Here is a 17,628-nt window from a genome sequence, read left to right on the forward strand (position 1 = left end):
GTGGGTAGACTTGAACCTGGCCGTCTGCTTTCCAGAGTTGTGCTTTCAGTTACCTCTCTGACCTGCTTTTAAGTGAATAATGTGGAAATGGGCTTTCCTGATTATAGAAGTAAGCTGTTTACTGCAAATGGTACAGTTGTCAAGTGAATGTGGCCGAATGTCAGAGCATTCACCTAACATACACAAGAGGTCCTGGGTTCACTCCTCAGCATTACAGTAAATAGATATGGACATAAAGCAGAAACAAAAGGATAGACAGCAGTCAGAAAGCTATAAACTTCTGGGCCAGGTACTCCCAGCTATTTGAAAGACGGAGACAGGAGATCTGAGCAATTATAATTTGGCCCCAGCAAGATCCTAAGTGTTTAGTGAGTAAGCCGGCTGTCTGGACAAACACATCAGTTGCAGATGCTCCACAGATCAAAGCCCCTCTGCTTGATGACCTTTAGGTACTATATTTATGGCAAAGTTCTAGCACCAGGGAAAAGTCATTTATTGTGCAGCTAAAGAAGACAGGTCACCCTTCACAGTCACTTCATTGCTGTTTTCTTTGTTCTACAACCATATAAAAGCATATGGCCCTCGCTGCTTGGTTCACATCCTTTATTGAAAGCCTCACCCTTTGAGTTTCTTTTTTTTTTTTTTTTTTCTAATAAATGTACTGGTTGAGTCCTCCGCCTCTGGAGTCTGAGGGCTTCATTCCTTGTCATGAGCAGAACAAAACCTATTATAGTTATTACAGATAAGTTAAAAGAGACTGAGGCTAGGGATGGCCCAGTGGTAGAATATGTATTTAGCATGTGCAAGGCCCCAGGTTTGATCCCCAAAATGGCAGAAAAGGCATAAAGCTTATAGTTCTTATGATTGCCCATTCCTATAGAGCAGCAACTCTGTAAGATGGGCTGATAGCTGCTTCAATCTCCTCCCGCTGGGGTTTTGCATATAGTATTTGAAATGTAAATTTAGGCTCCTGCTAATCCTTGAACAGGAATTTCTGTCAAAAATATTCACATTCTGGGGCTGGAGAGATGTCTTAGAGATTAAGAGCACTGGCTGCTCTTCCAGAGGACCAGGGGTCAATTCCCTGCACCCACAGATCACAGCTGTCTGTAACTTCAGCTCTAAGGGATCCTACACCTTCATACATGCAGGCAAAGCACCAATGCATGTGGGATAAAAATAAAGAAAATACTCACGTTTCCAAATCTGAAGAATCGCTGGCTAGTTTCCTTCCAGTGTTAAGTCTTAGATGGTGAGAATTGCTTGGCAGCATAATTATTGCTACCTGATAAGGGAAAATATTTTCCTTCTAAAGATCCCTTCTGCTCTTCTCAGCAGGTGGGAGCATCGGTGCTCTTCAGCTGCTATATGCCTTTACTCTTCTCATTCTGAGAGAGAACAGGACTGGTAGTCGCATCCCTAGTAGTTTTGGTTGTTTTGTTTATGTTTGAGACGGCCTCACTACCGTAGCTCTGGTTGTCCTGGAACTCACTCTGTAGACCAGGCTGACCTCCAACTCAGAGGTCCGCCTGCTTCTGCCTCCTGAGTACTGGGATTAAAGGTGTGCACCACCACTGCCCACAGTTGTTTTCAAACTGCGAGGGCGTGAGCACATGCGGGCGCCCCTGCCCACAGCATTTCTCAAAGAGGCTGGAAGAGGGTGTTGTAGGAGCTGGAGCTGGAGCAGTCATAGGCAGTCATGAGCTGCCTGATGTGGGTACTGAGAATCGAATTGGGGTCCTCTGTAAGAGCAACAAGTGCCATCTCTCTAGCCCCAGGTTGGTTTATTTCCCTCACTCCCTTCTTTCCTTTTTACTTTGTCTTCTGACATATTTTGAAAAGTCAAGATGTATCATTTCATACATGAGCCAAAGTGGGACTGTCCTGAAAGCTTGGGCACTTCACAGAGGGGACCAAGCAGTTCTGTTTAGCAAGCCTGGCTTCTTGCAATTTTACTTGGAAGTGGGAGGAAATTAAACTCCAGCAGCCCTCGCTTATCAGAGCCAAGTTCTTAAGACCTAGGGAAAGGGCAGGACAATGTGTTTGGATTATTTCATACCAATGACAAAAGCAGGGTTTCTGTTACTTGTCTCAGGGTTTTTATGGTCTTCTTGTCCTGTGATCCCGGACCCACTTCTGCTGAGGCCGCACGTGATAGATTTCACCTTATTTAACTGTTAGTCAGCAGCCTGATATCATGCCAGGGTGCACTGGCGTGCCAACATCTATGTAGGAACACAAGGAAAGAAGAGCTCTACAAATCGGCAGCTGGATAAAGAACTATAAGCTGTGACCGAAACAGAGGTCAAAGGAAAATGAGTCACAATCCAGCCCAGCACAGAGTTCTGGAAGAACGCTGAGTAGCCAGCTAGTGGCAGACTCAATCTTCTCAAAGAAAAATACCATTGCTCACACACTGCGCCCCAAAGCCTAGCCAATGCCCAAGAGCGGTGTCATGTAGAGGAGAGTGCCCTGGTTCAGTCCGAGCTCCAGTTACTCTGCTGCAGAGCCATGCACTTTGGGCACATTATTAATTCTTCCAAACCTCATTTTGATCATCTTTAAAATAAAATAGTTGAAGGTGGTGGGATGGCTCAGCAGGTTAAAATGCTAGTTGCCAAGCCTGACCACCTGAGTTTGATCCCAGGACCACATAGTGGGGGAAGAGTATCGACTTCCATATATTGTCCTCTTCCTTCCACAAGCACCTGGTGGCAGGTGTATGTGCCCGCCCCAGACAAAATACATGGAATTTAAACATTTAAGCAAGGACATGATCCCTGTTAGCCTTACTTTGAAAACTAAAGGTAGAGTTAAATGACTTCAGTAGTGGTACAAGGATATTGATGTGAGGAAACATTATTCATGTGTTGGAAGAGAGATTGACATATGAAGAAAAACTGGACCATATGGGATTAGGAAATTCTCTCCTGCTGCTCAGTGCATGTGTTGACTATGATCATCTCATTCTAAGAACTATCTTCCTTTCAGCAAATAAGGAAATGGTCTAAACCTTTCCAAAGTCACATGCATGTCTTGTCAAATGTGTGCTATGAGTAGGTGGCAACGTGCTGGATTCTAGGAAGAAAATTTGTATTAGAGGCAAAACATGGTCCTTGCTGAGTCCTGCATGGCCATGTGGAAGGCACAGCGTGACACAGTGGTTGCTAACAAGTTTCCCTGTGTGTTTCTAAGATTTTTTTTTTTTTAAAGAAAAAAGGACTTATTGTATGGGTCTGAATGTTTTACCTAAACGTGTGTCTATGATGTGTGTCTGGTGCCTGCAGGCAACAGAAAGGGGCATCCTCTAAGACAGGAAACATCTGTAGATAGTTGTAAGCCACCAAATACGTGCTGGGGATTAACCCGGGTTCTCTGCAAGAGCAGCAAGTGCTATTAACCTCCGAGCCACCTCTCCAGTTCCCCCTTTTTAATTTTTAAATTGATCTGGGAGTGTCGACTATTTTTTTCCTTTCCCCTTTTCTTTCTTCCATCAAACAATTGTCTTCCTCATTTTCCTTTGCCTGGTTGGTGAGCCTCCTGCTGTGCTGTGAGAGCTGCGGTCAGAATCAGTAGACCCTTGTCTTGGTGCTCTGCTTGGTGGCCGTGTGGCGCCACCTGTTGGCTGCGAGCACTGGAGCCCGAGCGTGCCCAGTCACGCAGCGGCTGTTTAGGATGGTTGACGGGACAGCGCCCTTAGCATCGTTCATGCTGCAGGATCCTGGGTGCTCCAGCAGCCTCCTGCAACGGCCTTTCAGTTACAAGCCCAAGTTCAGGGCCCTGGGAAGTGGTTTCCATAGCCGTCTTCAGGGTGCCGGGCAGGGCTGGGCAGGGCTGGGCAGGGCTGCAGGGTCCAGTGCAGTGCAGGTCGTAGCTGGAGGCAGCGCCTGAGCTAAGCCATCTACGTGTCCAGGGCAAACTCAGTTGAGAAGGGCGAGCGTGCTTTTTACCTATGGGGCTCCTTAACATCTCCAAGTACTTGAAATCAATGTGTTAATGCATATAGACCCCTATGTACTTTTTCCTTTGCATTTTTGCCTTCTTGTCACAAAGAGTTTTAAAATTGGAAGGACTACAAACACCCCTTCCCTTTACAGTAGCATTCGATCAATCGGTGTGAGGACCTCGGATCTTAGTCTTCAAATTAACAATGTGATTAGAGTGGGGGTGGGCTTTGTTTTCAGGGTCTTGGGTACCTTATCACTAACCAGAGGCACCCTGAAGCTGGCAGATAATCCCTGCTCCAGGACACTGGAGGGGAATGACACAAGGTTGTGCAGGGTGATGTACTCATAGGTACTCCAGGAGAGGCAGCTCCACCAGAGGCTAGGCAGTCACCCCTTTCCTACAACATATCCAGGAGAGTAGAAAGGCTGAAAGACACTTCTGCTATGCAGGGTGAGCCCACAGAACTTCAGCGAATGGCTACCTGAAGTGAAGACCTCTCTGGGCAGCATACACTGCACACGGACGATTCTGTATTGCTTTAGGGTTAAGCAAATTCTGAAGGAAGTGCTTTGCTGAGGACTCTTGAGCATGCAGGCCACAGGTCACATGCTATACAGTAGCTCCTGTCACACGAGGCAGGTTCTGGATGTCCTAGAAGAAGGACAGTCCCACCAAGGGCAAGATAAGGTCTTTCACTGAGATCTGTCTGGGGTCAGCTCAGGACCAAGCCCTTGGAGGCTTTTCTGATCCACGTCTAGATGGGTTTACTTTGTGACTAAATAGCGTGTCACATGTCACGCCTCACTGTGAGAATCATGTTGAGGAAAAACTATTGGCAAATTTGTATCTGAGCAGGAACACTTGTGCAGCCATGGAGTGAGCTGTAAGCTGCCCCACCTATGGTACTTTTGTCGTCTAAGCCTGGACAACTATACTACAGAACAATTGCTATAGTCTCTTGGGTTTGGTGACGTAACTGCACTGACAGGACTCAAAGGTTAGGGGTCACACTGGAGCCCTAATAAATCCCGTTCCTTCTGACTTCAGAAAAGTATTAGTGATTCCTCATTCACGCAATAAAAGACCCAGCAGGAGCCACCTATGGAAGGAAAGGTTTATTTGGAACTGTGTGGCAGCAGGTCAAGGCGGCTGGTCATGTGGCATTCATAGTCCAGAAACCGAGAGGCAAACACTGGTGCTCTACTCTGGCTGCCCCCACCTCAGTCAAACCTCTCTGGAAACATACAGGGATGCCTAGGAGTACAAACACCAGGCCATCTCATGATGGTAAACCTTGCCCCAGGATCTAGGTTTAGTTTTATGTAGGAAATAGCTTTCCATTTTAATCCAGTTTCAATGTGAATCGAAAGAAAACCTGGTTCAGAAAGAGAACGTGGTTCTGTGCATGTGTAGCACCAGGTGAAGGGATAGAGAAAGTATTTTCATTTGATTGCACTCTGCTGGCTGTTGATTTTTAGCTTGCCGGAAGGAGACGGAGATGTTTAAAGATGTTGTCTTGATGGACTCTAGGAGTCTTTCTCCCTCAAATCTATGCCAAAGGCATATAAAACTCATTTTGGCTTCCTTTGTCTGACCTTGTGGAACATCGTGGGCTGAAAAAACGCTAGGTCAACCATGCAATGTCTTTTCTGATTGGTTCCACCTTAGTTTGGCTAATCTTTCCTACTCTACTCTTTTGACAAGACCAGCGGCAGGCGCTTCTAGTAGAGGGACAGGGAGAATGGAAATCACTTTGGCTCAACTCTGGTGCTCTTGACTATCCTAGCTGCGTATCTAGAGTAGATTACGGGTACCTCGAGCGTCCCCTAGTGGCCAAGTGTGCTATGATTCTGGTCGAGTCCGCTAGAAAGAAGTGCCACTGAAATCAGCACAGTTTGGAAAAGGGGCATCCTGAATCACGAGACCGTTAACAAAGACGGAAAGAAAGACAGAGGAAATAGGGAGTTTACTTTAGAAGAAATAAATTGCCCAAGGACAACCTTCTTTTAAAACACATACAATGTATACGGGGATACTTTGTTTGGAATTCAGAACCAAAGCTGAGCTGAGGGAAGGAATTCCTGAAAAGCAGGTGTTTGGAGATTAAAACTGGCTCCCTGGCCGCGCGGTGATGATATATATCTTTAATCCCAGCGCTTGGGAGGCAGAGGCGGAGGCAGAGGCAGGAGGATCTCTGAGTTCGAGGACAGCTTGTACTTGTACAAAGCAAGTACCAGTACAGCCAGAGCCACACAGTAAAACCCTGTCTGGAAGAACAAACCAAAACAACACCAATAAAACCAAACCAAACCAAACCAAACCAAACCAAACCAAACCAAACCAAACCAAACCAAACCAAAAACAACAGCAGCAGCAGCAGCAGCAGCAGCAGCAGCAGCAGCAGCAGCAGCAGCAGCAGCAGCAACAACAACAACAACACCTTGATCCAAAACCTCACTCCCTGGAAATAAAGGTGCTGCCGACCATGTGGAAATGTCGCGGAAGGAGAATTCTAGGCAGACACCTTCTGCTCTGCAATCCCTGGCCCAGGCTTTCGGGAGAGTTCCGGTTTCAATGCCCTGCCAGCGATGGGGTCTCCAATGAGATACATTCTGCATGGACTCCAGTGGGCTCACTGCTGCACCGCCTTCGAAAAGTCTCTTGCTTCTAGAAATAGCATCAAAATATTTTGTCAAATCATCTTCTGATTCGTGGCTTAAAAGACAGCTGTAGATCCATATTTATCAGACAAACAAGATTTTAAAAAATTAAAAAAAAAAAAGACTTATGGCTAGACGTTGGGGCACACACCTTTAATCCTAGCACTTGAGAGGCAGAGGCAGGTGGATCTCTGTGAGTTCAAGGCCAGTTTGGTCTACAGAGTGAGTTCTAGGACAACCAGAGCTACGTAGAGAGACCCTGTCTCAAAGAAAGACCTCCCCACTCCTCCCGTGTGTGTGTGTGTGTGTGTGTGTGTGTGTGTGTGTGTGTGTGTGTGAGAGAGAGAGAGAGAGAGAGAGAGAGAGAGAGAGAGAGAGAGAGAAAGAGAGAACTCATGTCCGTGGAAGCTAGAAGAGGGTGTTGATTTTCCTTGTCTCACCCACTGTAGTTGCTGAGATCCAAATCCTGGTCCTGTGTAAGAGCAGTAAGGTCTTTCAACTGCTGTGCCATCTCTCCAGCCCCAAGATTAAGTCATTTTTTTAGTGTACTTGTGGAGGTGGTAGAAAAACAAGAGCTGGAACCAAGGATCTGGTCTCTTAGGCTGTCATCTGAATATAGAGTTTGTGAATCTTGACTCCAGCTGCCTCAGTTTCTCATTGCTCTGAGATTCTTGGTTTAGTTCTGGGTACCCGCCCCATAAATCTGTCCCCTAAATGCATCTCTGGGTCGCCTTCTTCCCTAAGTGGCTTGCCCACAGTACAGTATGAGAGTTCATCCTGGGCTGAGCTGCTGGGTTTTGGAGATGAGCACGCCCCACCCCCCCTCAAGGACTAACTTTGGAATAATGAACTGCCCTCGTGTTAGGGATGCAGTGCCGGGAGAGCCCGCGGTTGCCTTAGAGGCTCGAAGTCCTTGAGGGCAAGAAGCAGGGACTCATTCTTCCAAATTTCCAGGCAGCTAATAAGATTTTTTCACCCTGAGGACATTTGATAAATATTCGATGCTGGCTCCCCTTCTCCGCGTCTGCCAGGGTGTCTGCCAGGTTCCATCATCCTGGGAGTTTGTTTTGTTTTGTGGCTCCTCCTCCAAGCTCAGCTTCAGGGATCCAATTTCAGAAGAGGAAGTGTCTTCCCATTGATGGCTTCCTTTTGAACTTAAAGAGCAGATCAGAATCTTTGGGTACCATGGTGATAAGTGCCGCAGAAATGAAGAGCAGGAAGGTAGGGAGAGAAAGGGCGGGTCCAAAATGTCTGCGGGCTGGAACCAGCGCTCTGGCACCACTGATGTTTACTTTAAGCCCACCCTCCCTGCTGTCTCCTCCTCTGACAATGTAAACGCTTTCTACTCCTTGTACAAACCCTCTTAGGGTCTGAAGAGGATTGCGGGTGCTGCCTACAGTTCTACCACTCACCTGAGTGTGCTAGGGACACACACCCTCTCCCTGTCATTATCTGTGTGAGGACAGAAAACATTCGCCCTGGTTTTTCTGAGGAACCTATGCCTGTCCTAAGTCACTTAAGAACAGATGATTCCTGTTCTGTCCCTGTGCCATCAAGGCTGTGCAATCAAGGGAATTCCAGGGCAGGCGGCTCGACGGACACCCAGTGCGTCTGAGGCATTGTGCCTCAGGTAGGAATGGGCTTCGTAGAGAGATCCGAGTGCCAGGAGAAAGGGCTAGCACATCTGCATACTGCCCATGGGAAAAACAAGGTCAGGATTTTTGCTAATTTTGTAACAAGGGCCTCAGGTGAACCCCTCTTTCTGGACTAATGCTATCCCAAACAGCTCCTCACAGGTACCCGTGAGCTGCAAGCCTCTAGTCCCGTCTGCTTGTACCAACCCAAACACCATCCCTGAGAACGGCTGCTCAACTGTCTTCACCCTACCCAGAGCACATGGGGTTGACTGAGTTCAGCTTGAGTCAGACACAACAGGAAGCAGAATCCTGGGTGTTAATGCGCATGTTCCGTCTGATACGGGCGGTGCTCCATCATGAGTGTCTGATGTAGCTAAAATGGCCTCCCTACAGCTCCAGAAACTTCTTGTCTTGGGACCTCGGCCTCTGCTTCCCTCTCCCACCTGAGCATTAATCTTTATTTTACCAAATCTGTCCTTGGAAGGTCAGATCAAATGTTGCCTCCTCCTCCTCCAAGATCTAGAACCCCTAGAAGTTGGAGCCAGCCAAGCCCCATTTCCCTTATGGAGGAAGCCGGAATACAAAGCCAATATACAAAGACTGACAAATGGCTGGTTTTGGGGAGAAAGTATCAAAGGCATTCGCAAGAAAGGGGTACTCTGCTCCCTAGTGGCTGTTTGCTGGGTTCTGGGACCTGTTGATCTGCTCTGGGATGAAAAGCAGGGTTAAGAGAATGAGAGAAGTTGGAGAGAAGCTCAGTGGTGAAGAGCACTGGCTGTTCTTCTGAAGACCCGGGTTCAATTCCCAGCTCTCACATGACCGCTCACAACTGTCTGTCACTGGAGTCTAATGGGCTCCAACGTTCCTTTCTAGTGCACAGACATACACATAAACAAAACACATGAACATAAAATAAATTTTTAAAAAAACTATGGGAGAGAGTGGTAGGGAAGGAGTTTGGGGCTGGGGGAGGGGCCACTGCCACTGCCTGGAGACCTCAGCTCCTGAGGGGTGGGGAAGATGGATTGAGAGTGAAATTCTTCATTTTCTGATTCTATAATATGACTCTGGCATAGTGGAATCAGTACTTGTCCTTTTGGGACATCTAGTACAATGTCCTTGTCTTAGTTGGGGTTTTACTGCAGACACCATTACCAGGCACCTCTTAAAGGAACAACATCTAATTGGGGCTGACTTACAGGTTCAGAGATTCAGTCCATTATCAGGGTGGGAGCATGGCAGTCCAGGCAGGCACAGTGCTGGAGGAAATGAGAGTTCTACTTCTTCATCTGAAGGCTGCTAGGAGAAGCCTGGCTTCCAGGCAGCTAGGATGAGGGTCTTAAGGCCCATGCTCACATGGACACACTTCCTCCAACAAGGCCACACGGATTCCAAAGGCCACACTTCTGAATAGTGCCAATCCCTGGGCCAAGCATATTCAAACCATGATAGTCCCCAAGTTTCCTATGTGTCACACACTCATCAGGATTTTTTTCCCCCAGAGAGAACAATATTCTCTTGTGGGAATACAACACGTTTTTAAATCCATTTACCTGTTGCTGGACTACAGGTGGTTTGTTTCTGTCTCTCGGATAGCATAACCCTGCTGTCAATATATGTGGGAATATCTCTTCAGATCCTGCTTTCAGTTCTTTTGGAATTGATTATCATACGGTAATTTTTGCCTTGCTGAAGAATTCCTAGCTGTACCATTTTGCATTCCTGTCAAATTGTTCTCATTTCTTCACATCTTTACCCGTGCTAATCATTTCAGGGTTTTGTTTGGTTGTAGCTATCTCGAAGGGGAGGAGGTGATATGTCACTGGGATTTTCATTTATGTTTTCCTAATTATTAATCAGTGGTGGTGAGCTTGTTTGCATGCACCTATAGGCCATGTATGTACTCATTAGAGAACTATTGGTTATATTTTGGAGTTTTTTTTCCTTTGTTGTTGAATTGCTGAAACTCTTTATATGTTATGGGTGTTAACCCTTTAACAGGCATATAACCTGCAAATGTTTTCCCTCATCCCACAGGTTGCCTTTACAGTTTTATTGTGACTGTGTCTAGGAAGAGATTTATTTCTTCAAGTGACATCAAGGTTCTTGGAGGGGAGGATTCTATCTGAGGAAGAGTCTCAGTAAAGGCTTGTGAAAGGAAACAGGACTTATACTGAAGGTGATCATGCAAACATATTTCATTTTAAAATTTTATGGGTAGGTGCTTTGTCTACATGTTGGCCTGTGTATTTTTGCATGCCTGGTGTCTGTAGAGACCAGAAGAGGGCGCCAGATCTCCTGGAATTAGAGTTAAAGATGGTTGTGGGCTGCCACAGGTTCTGGAAATGGAACCTGGGTCCTCTGGAAGAGCAACCAGTGTTTTTCTTAACTGTGGAGCCTCCTCTCTGGCCCTCTATAAGCATATTCTTAATGAGGTGAGCTTTGAGTTTGATGGGCAAGGCAGACAACTAGAAATTTACTGTGCTAGCCCAGCATGGTGGTGATGGTACTTGGGGTACTAAGGACAGTGAGTTAGAACCCAGACTAGTTTATACAGCATGTTCAGGTCTCAATGAAACAAAAACAATAAAAATACTCGAGGCAAGGTCTGGACAGATGGCTCATTGGACAACAGTGCTTGCTGTTCTTGCAAGGACCTGAGTTCAGTTCCTAGTACTCACATCAGGAGGCTCACAACTGTGTGTAACTCCGGCTGCAGGGTGTCTGGCATTGTCTTCAGGCCTCTGCAAGTACCCAAATGCATGTCACACACACACACACACACACACACACACACACACACACACACACACACACACACCCTTGCCTTCGCCGCATGCACAAAAGCAGACAAACGCCAAGATGTGCCTTACATTACGCCACGTTACACACACGCACAAGCACGCATACTTTGCACGCCAGCATCAAGCCTTATTGCACACGCACGCCTTTGCACCTGCCATACACCTGCACATGCATGCACACGCATGCATGCGTGCACGCACACACACACCCTTTCGCACACACGCACACACACACGCGCACAAGACGCATAATAGCGCCATGTATACAGGCATACACACACACACACACACACACACACACACACACACACGCATATACTTTTTTAAAATTAAACCAGTGATAGTGGCTCATAGCTTTAATCCTAGCACTCAGCACTTAGGAGGAAGAGGCAGGTGGATCTCTACAGAATGGGTTCTAGGACTGCCAGCGCTACATACTGAGACACTGTCTCAAAAGACAAAAAAAAAAAAAAAAGGAGATAAATCATTCAGTAAAAGTGGGTTTCTCGTGGGAGAAACCCACCTCTAAGCAAGAAAACACGCAAACAAATAAAAACTATAACAGAATAAATTCAATAGAAGAGAAATTGCAACAAACCATATAATTCGATAAAACCATACTGAAAAGCAAAAGTACTTTTTTAGCATTATTGGGCATATTTTGTCAGCCATAGGTCCTCTGGTCTTTGCTTTGTTTATTTGTTTTTGTCTTTTTTTTGAGACAGGATTTCTCTGTGTGGCCTTGAGTGTCCTGGAACTCACTCTATAGACCAGGCTGGCCTCGAATTCAGAGATCCGCCTGCCTCTGCCTCCCAAGCACTGGGGTTAGGGGCGTGCACCACCGTGCCTATCGTATATTTTTTTCTTAAGCCAGAAAACAAGGTCTTCCTTTTCCTTTCTGTATTTCTTATTTGTCAGAGAAACTGGGTCAATTGTCCTGTGGGACAACTAGGAAGACCGATAACAATGGCTTCAGAGCTCCCTGCCATTCTGTCCCTAGGCTCCACCCCTCCCAGGATGCTCAGCGGAAATGCTGTCTCCGGGAGTCATGTGACACGATTCTTCTCATTGTGGTTATGAAATCGACTTGCTGTCTTGTTCGCTCCATTTGTCTCTGTTGGATTTGGATGGAGGGGCTGGGGCTGTCTTTCTCAAACACAAGTGTGCCTCTCTATGACGCGAGCGGGTTAGCTTCTCTCTCCGGTCCGGCTGGCCCCTCTTCTCATCTCAGTGATAATGGTTTTCAGCCCATCATCTTCTATCCTCTCTCCACTGTTCATGTAGGAAGACCCCTCCCTTCCTGACAGACGCAGGCTGCAGCTATAGTTCCTTCTCTCATCTACCACTCAGTTACCAGTGTACTCTGGAAGCTATGGTGTGTGTTACCATTACTACTATTATTTTCAATGCGTATGGATGCTCTGCCGCCATGCATGTCTGTGCACCCCACACGCCTGTGCCCAGGAAGGCCAGAAGAGGGAGCCAGTCCCTCTGGAGCTGGAGTTACAGTTGTGAGCTGCCATGTGAGTGCTGAGAATGGAACCCGAGTTCTCTGGAAGAACAGCCAGTGCTCTTAGCTGCTGAGCCACCTGTCGGGGCCATCCTAACGGTCTCTCGGCAATCCACTGTGTGTAATCTCCAGTATTTATTCAACCAGGCCTCCACGGAAGTTCATTTGAGTCGCTTCTGGTCTTTGCAGTTATAAATGGTGCTACCGTGGATAACGTAGACATTGCATGATTTCACAATTCTGGTAGCTCTATCTGGAATAAATTCTTAGAGCTGTGGCTGCTAGGTCCAAGGGAAAATGACATATGATTTTTTTTTATAACATATGATTTTGCTGGGCATCACAGCAGTCCCCCTTCTGCTGAGACTAGGACATTGCGAATTCTCATTACATTTTAAGAGCAGGCCCAGCCTCAGCGCTAGGGTTGATTATTAAATATTTGGCTTTCTGTCTTTCAGAAAGACAGAGGGTTCCTCAGCAGACTTTAAACCTGCAGTTCTCTCATGAGCAGTGGTGACTGTATTTTCTTTGCGTTTCTTTTTACGTAAATCTCCCTCCCCCTTTATGAGGTTATTGGAATTTTTTTAAAAGATTTATTTATTTGTTTTATGTAAGTACACTGTTATTGTCTTAAGACACTCACCAGAAGAGGGCGTCAGATCCCATTACAGATGGTTGTGAGCCACCAGGTGGTGGAACTCAGGACCTCTGGAAGAGCAGTCAGTGCTCTTAACCGCTGAGCCATCTCTCCAGCCCCTGGAATTTTTTTTCCCTAGAAATTCTTTCACACGGCCTCTTTGCATTTGATCCAGTTTGGGGGGACCTTACCCAGCTTTTCCCTTAGGTTTTTATATGGTTATAGAGTTGTATTTGTTAATATTTTATTACTTTTATTAGTTATGCATTTGATGAGGTATAATTAAGAGTTTGCCTCTCTTGCATTCCGAACCATTTTATGCATCTTTCCTTCATTAAAAAAATAGTTTTATTTTATGTAGATGGATGTTTTGCCTGCACATATGTTGGGGCGTCATATGCATGCCTGGTGCCTGAGGAGCCCAGAGGAGGCTGTTGGATCCCCTGAGACTGGAGGGGCAGATGGTTGTAAGCCTGTGTGGGTGGTGGTAATCAAAGGTCCAACCTGGGTCCTCTGGAAGAGCAGCCAGGACTCTTAACTGTGGGGCAGTGGGCCGTGAGAGGAAGCCTGGTAAGGTTGAGCTGGGCTTGAAGCCCCGGGTACCCAGAAGAGACAGTAGGAGTTTATAATAAATATAAAATTTATTTGGGTGGTGTTGGTGCACATCTTTAATCCCAGCACTCAGGAGGCAGAGGCAGGTGATCTCTGTAAGTTCGAGGCCAGCCTGGTCTTCAGAGAGTTCCAGGACAGCCAGGGCTATACAGAGAAACCCTGTCTCGAAAAACAAACAAACAGAAATTATATGAATATGTGTGCGTCTCTGTGTTTCTCCCTCTCTCTCTCTCTCTCTCTCTCTCTCTCTCTCTCTCTCTCTCTCTCTCTCGTATTTGTGTGTGTGTGTGTGTGTGTGTGTGTGTGTGTGTGTGTGAGTGTGTGTGTGATGCATGTTGGTGCCTGTGGAGTCCAGAAGACTGTGTTGGATCCTCTGAAGCTGGAGTTGTAGGCAGTAGTTGTGAACCACCTGACGTGGATGGTGATGGCTGATTTTAGGCCCTCTGTAAGAGCAGCAAATGCTCCCATCTACTGGGTGCTTAAATCGTAATTGACTTAGGCCATGAAGCCTGGCCCGTTAGTTTCTGAGATTTATGTAAATGCAGATACAATGTGTCAGGGAAAGCTTGCTTGAGCAGAAAGAGGAAAGGGGAAAGTTATTCCTTCAGAAAAGCAGGGGGTACCCTGTATCATCAAGGGGATGATTAGTCCTCCCATCTCCTCAGCAGGACTTCACATGAATCAGCTTTCTTGTGGGGCGGTGTCTTGACCAAATGATTGACAGCCCTGGCTGCATTGACTAAGGGAGGGGACAATGGTCTGTAGTGTTCCTGTCTTTGGAGCAGATTAGAGTGCCGCTGTCTCTACCCAGGCTGAACTCAAATTCCATTTGTTTGAGCAGGAGAAAGTAGGTTTCCCTTATCAGAGCCCTGATACCTCCAACTTTTCATGCGGTACTTTAAACCCCGAGGAGGAACAGTTGTGACATTTCCCCTCTCAGGGTTACCAGGGAAATGGGAGGTGGGGTCTAAAGGGAACCATGAAGGGAGGTGTGTCTAGAAACCTAATCCCTCCCCTACAAGAGCTGGGATCTTAAAATCATTCAGGAGATGGGCCAGGGTTGGGGTTACAATTTCCATTTTTTCCCCATTAATTCATTTATTCACTTTACACCCAGATTGCAGCCCCCTTCTGGATCTCCCCTCTCACATCTGCTCTCTCATCCCCCCTCATCCCCTTCTATTCTGAGAAGAGGGAGCCCCCCCGGGTATTATCCCACCCTGGCACATCAAGTCACTGCAGGACTAGGCACATCCCCTCCACTGAGGCCAGACAAGGTATCCTGGTTAGGGGAACGGGATCTATAGGTAGGCAACAGCTTCAGGGACAGACCCCGCTCTGGTTGTTGAGGGACCCCCATGATTTTCAGGTCTTGGAACATAAGGGACCTGGCTATCAGGCCTTCCACTATAGATGACTGAATGCAGATCAACTGTCAATGAGGGGTGTCAATCGTATTCCTACTAAGGTTGTAATAGATATAACCCATTTGCACCACAAAAGCCCTGGGATCCTTTCTTTTCCTTTTCTTTCTTTCTTTTTTTTTTGGAGCTGGGGACCGAACCCAGGGCCTTGCGCTTGCTAGGCAAGTGCTCTACCACTGAGCTAAATCCCCAACCCCCTGGGATCCTTTCTAAAGCTGTTGATTACATGGACAGTGGGCTGGAGTTTGGTCTCATCTTCATGAAGAGCTTCCAGGTGGCTGTGTAAAAGAAGAGAGATAACAAGAAACCAGACCAGAAACTATAGCCCCACCCACGCTTTGCAGCAGGAACCAGAGTCTCCTTTTGGCATCTCTGTGGCCAAGGGTAAGAGCTGGACTGTTGCTGGGACGCCTGCCCTAGACTCCCTGGCTGACTTCTGCCTCCTGTTCTCATCACTGCGCCACGCTGCTGACTAGGAGAGGTGGGGGCATAGGTAACAGAGGTAAAGGGGTGTCCTAGGGAGGGGATAGCAACTCTACCCGTCCAGAGCAGCTCCTGCACCCTGCTGCGTGCCAGAGCCTGCTGGGACAGTTGTACACTGAGCGCAAAGTGAAAAAACAAACCGAAAAGAAGCCTTCAACTTACCATTATTTTTAAATTCTTATTTTGTGTGGTATTGCAGAGTGCCTGGCAGGCAAAAAAGCATGAGGTTCAAACTTTAGTAACACTCATACACACAAACACACACACACACACACCATGTATGCACATAAGCACAATACACACATTCACATCCACATACACCAAAAACAGAGACACACACACACACACCATACACACACACACACACACACCATGTATGCACATAAGCACAATACACACATTCACATCCACATACACCAAAAACAGACACACACACACACACACACATACACACACACACTCATACACAATATACATGCATACACACATATACACAGTACATTATATACACATAACTCCCTCCCCCCACACACACCATACATACACTCACAGACACTTAAACACACACAAACATACACACATTCTCTCACACACAAGTGTGCTAGGCAAACCATTCTACCACTGCACTCCTGGCCCTCAGTTGATTGTGTGTGTGGTATGAGTGTGTGTGTGGTATGTATGTGTGCATATGTGATGTGGGAGAGTGTGTGTATTTTGTGGGGGATAAGAGGCCTTGTAAGTCTCCTACATCTGTGACTCTCTAGAGCCACTCTGGACCTTTGATCCACACTTGTCCTTTCAAACTGCCCTTGGATTACACGAAATCCCCTTCTCTTTGAAGTTTCCATCTCGGGACTAGAGGATTCCGTGGATTGCCCCCCAATTCTTCAACTTTCTAGCCCAATCCACGTGTGTGTGTGTTTTTAACAGTTCCTGGGGGTGCCTAACCCAAACCTCCAAGCTGCAGGAGAGAACACCTTTCTCCTCGTATTACAGACCTCCCTGCTGCCTTTCTGTCATGGCTCCTATACAAAGGTTTGATTTCAGGGCCTGAAAAGAGAGCTTCCAAATGCTGCCACATAGGGGCCGGGATGGATGGGACGGCGTTTATGATCTTGTCCTCGGTTACCTGACGCCAGTCTCCAGGGGAATTAGCAGAAGGCAGCTCGAATTTCAGAGGACATAGTTCTGTCTGAGGTCGAGCTATCTTCCCTCTCCAAGGACCTGTACCACATCCTCCCACAGATAAGCCCTGTTATATAACAACCTGCACGGGAGGTACAGCTTCCCCGGGGATGCACGGAGAGTGGCGCAACACCTAAGGGGACAGTGAGGCTTCTATCGATTGAACAGGGATCTTGGCTCATCAGGAGCCGAGTTTCTGCTGTTTCTGCTGAGTGTCCTTAGAGCCGTTCGCTCCCTTAGCCTTCCCTTGTGCGTCTTGCAGCTTCTTTGATATTCAAGATGGCAGCGCACAAAACCTTGGGATCTCTCTCTGCCTCCTTTTGTCCTGGGCAGTTAACCGCAAACTCAGTGCCACAGGTCACCTCTTCATCCCGTTCTCCTGGGACTGATTCTAGCTAGGGTTCTACCTCCAGCACTTGTGTGCACCGCACTATCTAACGTGGAAATGGACTCATTTAGCTATTTCCAAACTCGAGGAGAGAAGGCCAGAAGGTACTCCATGTTCCTTGCCGAGTCCTCGGTATAGCCCCACATACATTCTCCCTAACTATGGGTTTTGATATTGGGAACTTCCCATAAAAAGGGGGACGGTTGGGGGATAAAGAGTCATTAAGTACCTCATATTATATTGGACCAAAGTTCTCCAAAAATTAAAAACAGAATTAGATGCTATCATGCTCACAGGCGTAAGCACAATACTGTACAACAGTAGCTGAGATCACTGCTAT

This window comes from Rattus rattus, chromosome 7 (genome assembly GCF_011064425.1).
Source record: "Rattus rattus isolate New Zealand chromosome 7, Rrattus_CSIRO_v1, whole genome shotgun sequence".
Classification (NCBI taxonomy): domain Eukaryota; kingdom Metazoa; phylum Chordata; class Mammalia; order Rodentia; family Muridae; genus Rattus; species Rattus rattus.